This window comes from Cryptotermes secundus, unplaced genomic scaffold, assembly GCF_002891405.2.
Source record: "Cryptotermes secundus unplaced genomic scaffold, Csec_1.0 scaffold3416, whole genome shotgun sequence".
Classification (NCBI taxonomy): domain Eukaryota; kingdom Metazoa; phylum Arthropoda; class Insecta; order Blattodea; family Kalotermitidae; genus Cryptotermes; species Cryptotermes secundus.
This window is the reverse complement of record NW_019726332.1, coordinates 10,736-19,180: the sequence shown is the minus strand read 5'-3', so window position 1 is coordinate 19,180 and position 8,445 is coordinate 10,736. Positions and strand designations below refer to the sequence as shown.

The 8,445-nt window shown below is 40.0% G+C and overlaps 1 protein-coding gene across 1 annotated transcript in view; it reads left to right on the top strand.

The window, feature by feature from the left end:
• The window catches only part of LOC111864221 (multidrug resistance-associated protein 4-like), a 36,171-nt gene that overhangs the window by 23,972 nt on the left and 3,754 nt on the right, over nt 1-8,445 (top strand). The window contains exon 9 of the mRNA XM_023851307.2: nt 6,389-6,475. The gene's annotated coding sequence lies outside the window, so the exon portion shown is untranslated. The remainder of the gene's footprint in view (nt 1-6,388; nt 6,476-8,445) is intronic.

Sequence of the window (8,445 nt, the reverse complement as noted above, 5' to 3'; positions counted from 1 at the left end):
AAGAATTGGGACGGGCGATGAGTCTTGGTGCTACGGGTACGATCCAGAATCAAAGCAATCATCAAGCCAGTGGAAAACTCCAACTTCACCACGACCGAAGAAAGCGCGTCAAGTGCGATCCAATGTGAAAATAATGTTGATTTGTTTTTTTGATGTGAATGGCATTGTCCACAAAGAGTTCGTTCCACCAGGACAAACAGTGAACCAACATTTTTACCTGGATGTGTTACGAAGATTATGAGAGAGTGTGCGACGAAAACGGTCCGAAATGTGGAGAAATGGGAACTGGTTGCTTCACCACGACAATGCTCCAGCCCACACAGCTTTGACTGTCCGACAGTTTTTGACAAGCAACAACATGGTGATTGTGCCTCATCCACCTTACTCACCCGACCTGGCTCCAGCAGACTTTTTTTTGTTTCCACAGATGAAGAGAAGTCTGAAAGGAAAGCGATTCCGTGATGTGGATGAAGTCAAAGAAAACAAGCTAAAGGCTTTGAACAGTATCCAGCCTCAAGAATTCCAGCACTGTTTTGAGCAGTGGCAAAAGCGTTGGGACTAGTGCATTAATGCACATGGACAATACTTTGAAGGGCACTAATATACAGTTCAATAAAAATGCAAAAATAAAAAATAACAAAAATAAATTTCGGTCTGTAAGACTTCATGGGTGGTTCTTCTCCTATTGGAGTCCTACATAACACCCCTCCCAGTACTTCCAGAATGGAGTTCTGGTCATCTTCTGTTAGCTTATCTTCAGCATATGTTTTCCCGAAAATAGGTACCTTTATGTTGGTCATAGCCTCCATGTAAGTCCCTGGTTCCTTAGTGTCCCTGCACCTTTTTGGAGCTCTGGACGTTTCTGTAGGCCTACAGCCGTCTGGCCTTGTCCTGTCAAAGGTTTTGGTAGAGGTTTCTCCTTGATTAGGCATGCCTGCATTTCCTGGTTGCTGAATGCCCCCAGTTCCTGCTTCGCTTGCCCTCGCTCTTGCCTTTTTAAGTTTCCATCTAGCTCATCTGGGCAGTACCTTTGCACCCTGGCCCCTTAATGGTGTACCAGAGCTTCCTGCTCCCTGCTGAAGTATTTCTTGTAGGGATCTCCTTGGAGGGGAGTCCCTCTTCTGTTTTGGGTCCTTATTACCCTTTTTTTTGTAGTTTTGGTATTCATTTTGGTCCCACGAGTCATGTGGATTTAGAAGGTCACCACCCTCAGCGCCCCATATGGATGGAAGGCATAAATACAATGGCGTACTGCCTGGTACCCCAAGGAGATCATTCATGACACCGGCTAATAGCCACACCAATGCCACACAGCCCTCAGCAAGATGCCTCACACCTTGGCTTAGGTGGTTTGTCCTGTTGAGGATCAGACCCTCATGAACCACCAGAACCAGAGCCCCCATTCGGTGGGAAGGGGTATCCCAGATGATCAGTGGGAGTGCGATACCAGCTAATTATGAGGTTGCAACCAGGGAAACCCTCATGAAGGAGTTGCCCCTTGGGGTGGCATATAAGTTCCCCATATTCCCAACCCTCCACATGGGTTGGTCAAACCATTTTAGAGTGTTGAGCCCTAAGGCTTGCGGCACCTTATCAGTACTCTAGGGAGTAGCCAAAACTACCCCCATAGGAGTGCTCTCCTGCATTCATCCTGGGTAGACCGTAGCGATACCCAAGAGTCATTATGCCGCCGTGTGGGAGGCTCCAGTCGTGATGCCATTGCCCTTTATGGGAACTTAGCTGCCAGTCCCAGTAGGTCATACTGATACAGACCCCAAGAGTGTCGTTGCCTAGCAGGACCACAAGGAGGTGTCCCAACGGATCCCTCGTCCATGACGCGTCCCCACCAAAGAGACAGCCTTAGTTCGGCCAACCTCATAGAGGATAGCATCATTACTACCTGTAACATGTGACCTTCATTCCTAGCTAGAGATAGCCTTATTCACAGTGAGTTGTGGTCCATTATCTAATGTAGTGAAGTATGTCACTTGGTCCATCACAAGAGATGAACATGGAATGAATTTATTTGAGAACAAGGTTACTGAGGGGGATATTTGATTGTAAGAGGGGTGAAGTAATAAAGAGACTGGAGAAAATCACTTCATGATTTGTACTCCTTGCCAGATATTAGTCAGAAGATCAGAATATGTATCACAGACAGGAGAGAAGGGAAACACATACATACTTTGGCAGGAAAATTGGAGGCAAGAGTTTTTGGTAGGAAACCCATGTGCAGTGGGAGTATAGCATTAAAAATTTATCTTGAAGAAACAGGATGGTAGGGTGTCAGCTGGCAGACCTTGCTGAGGACAGGGAGAAGATCTGAGCTCTTGTAAACACGAGAAGGTAGTATAGCATGCTGGAACAAAGTTTTATACCCCATCTTGCACCAAAAATTAAGTGTTTATTGACCAAAAGTGAACAATACAAGATATCACTAAACAGAGTTATTTTGATTGGGAACTTCTATCTTGCAGATTAATTCCTATTTCGAGTAAATGCAACTTCACTAGTCATTGGGCACATCCTCCCATGGTCAACATGCTTCAGCCACACGGTGATTAAACTAGTGCAGGAAAATGCTAAAATAAAATTTCTAATAAGTGTTTGACTGATTGCAATCATGTGCCCAATTGCAACAAATTTATGTACACATTTCTATATGTGAACTGTATCGAAGTGTGTTGTTGCCTGTACTACTAAGAAATGTCATGCTAAGTGTAGTCGTTCCTGACTGTACTTCATTGAATTGAATTGAATTGAATTGAATTTATTTACATTCTATAAATCCTAAGCAGGTTAGTACCTTTGGATACAGAACAAGTCAAAAGGTTACATACATAAGTACAGGCAATTTTAGCTTAAAAATTAATATAACTTAATTTTACATCATTCTCTATTTACATTGAAGTATTCATCTAAAGAGTAGAAGGAATGAGCATGTAGATAATTCTTTAACTCTGATTTAAACTTTTTAGTATCATTGCCCAAGTTTTTAATACTTTGTGGCAGATTGTTGAACACTTTTATGCCAGTAAAGTAGACTCCTTTTTGATATACTGATAAAGTTGATGAGGGTAGGTGGAAGTCATATTTTTGTCTAGTATTCATGTTATAGACATTAGAATTTAATTTGAATTTATCTTTGTTGTAAACAACAAATAAACTTATAAACTTATATGTCCTTGCTGTGTCCGAACGTACAGCAGAGTTACTGTACAGTTACTCACAGTGTGGCTGTGTATGTGAATGAATCTTTTGTGTTTCTAAATGTGTTCTGTTGTATTCTGACATAGCCCCATACCCTTTGGTCCAGAGCTGGGGGGTGATACAGATGTGACCACCTTCCCATCTCACTGGCTTGGAGTGAAACTTGGACTCAACTCATTGTGTCTTGTCTTGTCAGCTCATTGTAAACCTGATTGGCTGTGCGAGATCTGATGTTTCTGAGGATCCAAGAAAAATTCTCTCACCNCCTTGCTGTGTCCGAACGTACAGCAGAGTTACTGTACAGTTACTCACAGTGTGGCTGTGTATGTGAATGAATCTTTTGTGTTTCTAAATGTGTTCTGTTGTATTCTGACATAGCCCCATACCCTTTGGTCCAGAGCTGGGGGGTGATACAGATGTGACCACCTTCCCATCTCACTGGCTTGGAGTGAAACTTGGACTCAACTCATTGTGTCTTGTCTTGTCAGCTCATTGTAAACCTGATTGGCTGTGCGAGATCTGATGTTTCTGAGGATCCAAGAAAAATTCTCTCACCGCAGTCTGTGGTCACTAGTTTCAGCTTCAGCATTAATCACAGAGAGACAGCAGAATGTTATGGGGATACCGAAGAAGCATTAGAATTTAAGAGAAGAGCTTCCATGCTGTTGTAAAATAACAAGTAGGGGGATATTTTTCATACTTAAATGGCCTCAGGGGGGGCACACCNGGCACACCGTAGCGTAGTTGGTTGAGGCACTGTGCTACCAGCAGGAAGGTCGTGAGTTCAATTCCTGAGGAGGTCGTTTCTTTTTCAGTTGACCTAATCCTTCCAGTTGACTCAGCCTCTAACACAAATGAGTACCAGGAATTAATTAAATAATTTTACTTGGGAGTAAAGTGCGGATGACCACCTTACCGCCATTTTTGAGCTGATTGTCTCGATCATGTGGAACCCTCACCGTCTCACAAACCTATGGGTCTTCATGGCCTGTTACAGGGATAGCTTTACTTCACTTTTACTTTTACATGGGCTCATAATTGGATTGGCTTTCTTTGTATGTTTACTAAATTTGAATTTGCTTTGTGACACTTACTTACTTACTGAACCCTTCTGGAGGAGCTGCCAATTGTGCAACTCTCAAGATTTTCCCATCATTTTATGGAACCCAAAGGTTCATTACCGTGTTCAGAGGAGCCCTCCACTGGTCCCTATCCTGAGCCAGATCAATCCAATCCACACCATCCCATCCTATCTCCCTAAGATCCATTTTAATATTGTCCACCCACCTACACCTTGGCCTTTCCAATGGCCTCATTCGTGCTACATGACCCCCTCACCTCCTCCTTAACTCGATCATTCTAATTATACTTGGTGAAGACTACAGCTATGAAGCTCATTATGCAGTTGATTTGTGAGACTATGTATTCTAATATAACACAGTAACTGAAGTTAGCTCCATCTAATCGACGTAACAACCCAGTGATCTATAGTTCTATAGGGTACCTGATAACGTCCAGAGTGTAAAAACTCTGTTAAGTCCGAGCGATCCCAAGGAATAGTAGAGAATTTTTCAGGCAACTAAACTATCGAAGCCGGAATTAGTGCTATAAAATGTAAGCATCTCTTATAGATGGAACGTAATACCACTGCGACGAGTGCTTGTATTGATCCGTGGAAAGTCGTAGCTTGGATCGGAAGGAAATAGTAATTCACGGTAGTTGGTATTCCGTACAACCAGAACTCCACATGACAATTTGGTCATTGCGTGTTGACATAAAAAGCATTCTTAAAGTAATTTGTTTTTACCCTCTGTTCTACGAATGCCAGTGCACTTAGAAAAAATAATTAAGAGTGTACATATTTTTCAAAAATATGCATGTTACTTCTCACACAAGAAGTTTTAAAATGATTCATGTTTGATATATACGGCTATAATATAAATAATTTCAGATGGTGGTCTCAACAATAAAAGATCTAACAGTTGGTATATTGCTACAAGTAGTATACAGTATTTCTGGACATTATCCATCATATTGTTGAGCTTTGTCTGTTGGACGTATTGGACCCAACTGGGTAGGTTGTGTTTTCAAAAAGAAACAAGACGATGGATAATGTCCAAAAATATAATACATGTGACGAACACTATTTTCATAGCATTGACACATTGACTTTAGTAGGCCATCGCAGCTGATTTGAGAAACAGTCAATTTATACTACTGAAGTCATGCTGTTTATGTTTATCAGTGTGAAAAATTAGTATATTCATACCTGTTGTGGAGTAATACCTATTTTCTTCGAACTGTAAACATAATGAATATGCTCTACATTTTCTCGTTTGTTATCTCAAAGTCAGCTCTTTAGTAAGGTATCTGACTCCATGTGATTTGAAAGTCGCCATTTTGCTGGCCCCGGTCCCAAAATGTGAATTGGGGGTTAGATCGGTTAGATAGTGTAACGGTTTGTTTCGAATGTGGGTCGTTGAGCTGAAGTTCCGCACAAATTTTTACCTCTCTTGTGGCTTGAGTGTTATTTCTGCGAGATAATTAACACAGAAGAAATAGAAAAAAATAAGTGAACGCATAAAGGTAAGAATTTAGGTAATTAGTAGGTCAATTTATTAGTAAAATTGTCTAATGCCCTGAGGCATCTCTTACCCTCTTCTGTCCTAAAAAATCTGTGGTCTTGACAACTACGTGTTGGATGTGACAGCTGACGCTCTGTAGATAATATTTTTAGTCGAGGACCCTATTTATTCGAGTGAAATTACTATAGTATCTGTAAAAGGCTATATATCTTCATTAATACGTCGTATTCATGATGCAGCCGAAGAAGCCTGTGTGTTAGTAAAGGGACTTCAACTTTATTTTAGTCCATAATTGAAGTGAATACAATTGGACATGTCAGATAATAATAGCGAATACATCAGTGTCAAAGTCACATAAAATTTACACAGTGATTTATCACCAATATAACGACCTTTAAAAGGAACATAACAATAAAAAATACATAAGACCAAACTTGGGCAGTAAAAGTAACTGCCGGTATCTTACCCCGTTTTCTGCCAGTGAATATTGAATGATAAAGTATTTTGTATTACAGTATTACAGCCTTTAGAGTTAAGAGTTCTAGTATTGGAATTTTTCTGTGTTTCATTAAGCACTTTTGTTTCTTTCACAGGTGGTGAAGAGGAATATCACATACGCTCGTGGATTTTGTTGCTGGGTGGCAACTGTCCCGAACCCTGGGTGAAGGTTCCTTTGGAAAGTAAGTACTGGATTCATTTCGTTTCATTTTTATGTGGTATTCATAATTGCTACAACAGTAAGACTCGGAACAAGTCACATCATTAAATACATCATTCTTGAAACCCTTTTGTCCAAATGCCTAAAGGCATAAACAAATTTATCAACAATATGCATATAATCGCACTTCACATGGTTAACATGTAATTGAAATATAACACTATCAAACCAGATAAATAATCAAATTAGGTACAATATGTAAATTGAAATGCAAGCCAACCTTATTAGTTCATCAAGATAATTTTAAGAGTATTACAATAAATGAAGAGTCCAACATGTGACCATGCCAATCACCAAACACATTCAGATACTGCAAGCATCCATTTGTTGCAGTCGTTGCAGGCATGAGCAGTTGGTAAAAGGGAATTTGTAAAAAAATGTAGTTGGTTTATGCAATATGTGTGTGAGCAAACGGTTACCTAGTGAAACATTATGTTACTGCGCAGCATGTATGAAGACGTGTTTTCAGGAAAATACGTTGAAAGCCCCTATTTAGTGCAAAGTTACTTCACATGACATTTTTACTCAGCCATCTTTCGGGCCTGCTGTTCGTGGGCATATCCCTTGGATGTTGTGAATATGGCTAGTTCTTCCCTGTGTAGTAATAGAAAACACATCCGATATAGTCATAAGCACACACTAGGGCATACTGGTGTCCCACTTAAGCCCATGTAACTATGAAAGCATATGTTAAGACAGTGCATGGTGTATAACATTTAAATAAACTCGCTGCACCAATCTTGGGAAATATACATATATAATATTACTGAGGGAGGTGGGGTTGTATTTACAGTTAAACCAGAGAGAAAATCTGCCATGGACTCGGGAAACTTTCACAGTTATAACTGACAGATTTGAAGAGGAATATTTCATGTGTCATGTTTATATTCCATGACCTGAATTTGAGCTTTCCGGCATACGTATTTGTACCGTGACATTGCAATTCATTGTAGCTATACTTTGCTTTGAAAATTGAAGTCAATTTTAATACACATACATACATATATTTCACATTTCACAAGTGCAAAATACAATGGACATGAAACTGGTCACAAACATAACAAACAAACAGAAAGACAATACAAAGCTAAACAAATTCTGTACCTAATTATTTACTGTATGCTCCAAAAGTTCAATAATATCCTTTTGTGGTTGTGTTGCAGTGTACATTAAAAATGGTGATATTTTTATAGGTAAAGTTATCCCTGTGAGGACCTAATTAAACACTATACCCTGAAGGCATATGGGGAAGTAGATGTCTGGATTCACGTTTCCTTGACTGTCGCACTGGGGAAAACAGTGGAAGTGCATTATTTAGTGTTTATAAACATGTCATATGGAACTAATGTTGAATGGCTTTTATACAGAAAGTGTGAGAAACACTATTTGCCCTGTGTATTTCATAACACTTAAAGTAGCTAGACAGAAAGCGCCGATTGAATGGGTAGACGAGCAGTAATCTGGAAAGGATTAGGAAGGAAGCAGTAGTGGCCCAAATGAGGTACAATCCCAGAATTTGCCTGGAGGGACAGAAAAAGAAAACAGAAACCATGGCAGGATATCTGATTCCCTGGTTAAGATTTGAGTTGACAACCTCAGACCACAGGTTATGAGCATTACAGCTGTGTCAACCCATTTAGTTCCCGTATGGAAATATTTGAGAAAAAGTTTGTAGGTGATGTAGATGAGGTTGGAAATTTCTTTTCCCAGCACACTGCATTGCCTACTCTTATGGCAGATGTGATTAACCCTTTGACGTGGTCATTTAAATTCCGCGGCCGCGGCTCCTGCGGTAATATATTCAGCCGGCCATTTAAATTTTGCTCGAAAATTATTTATTCATCATTGTTCTTAAATTCTATGAGATAGGAACATGAAACTTTCACTAAAATGATCTTAAAAGGTGGTTTTATAACCTTACCTTATAATATG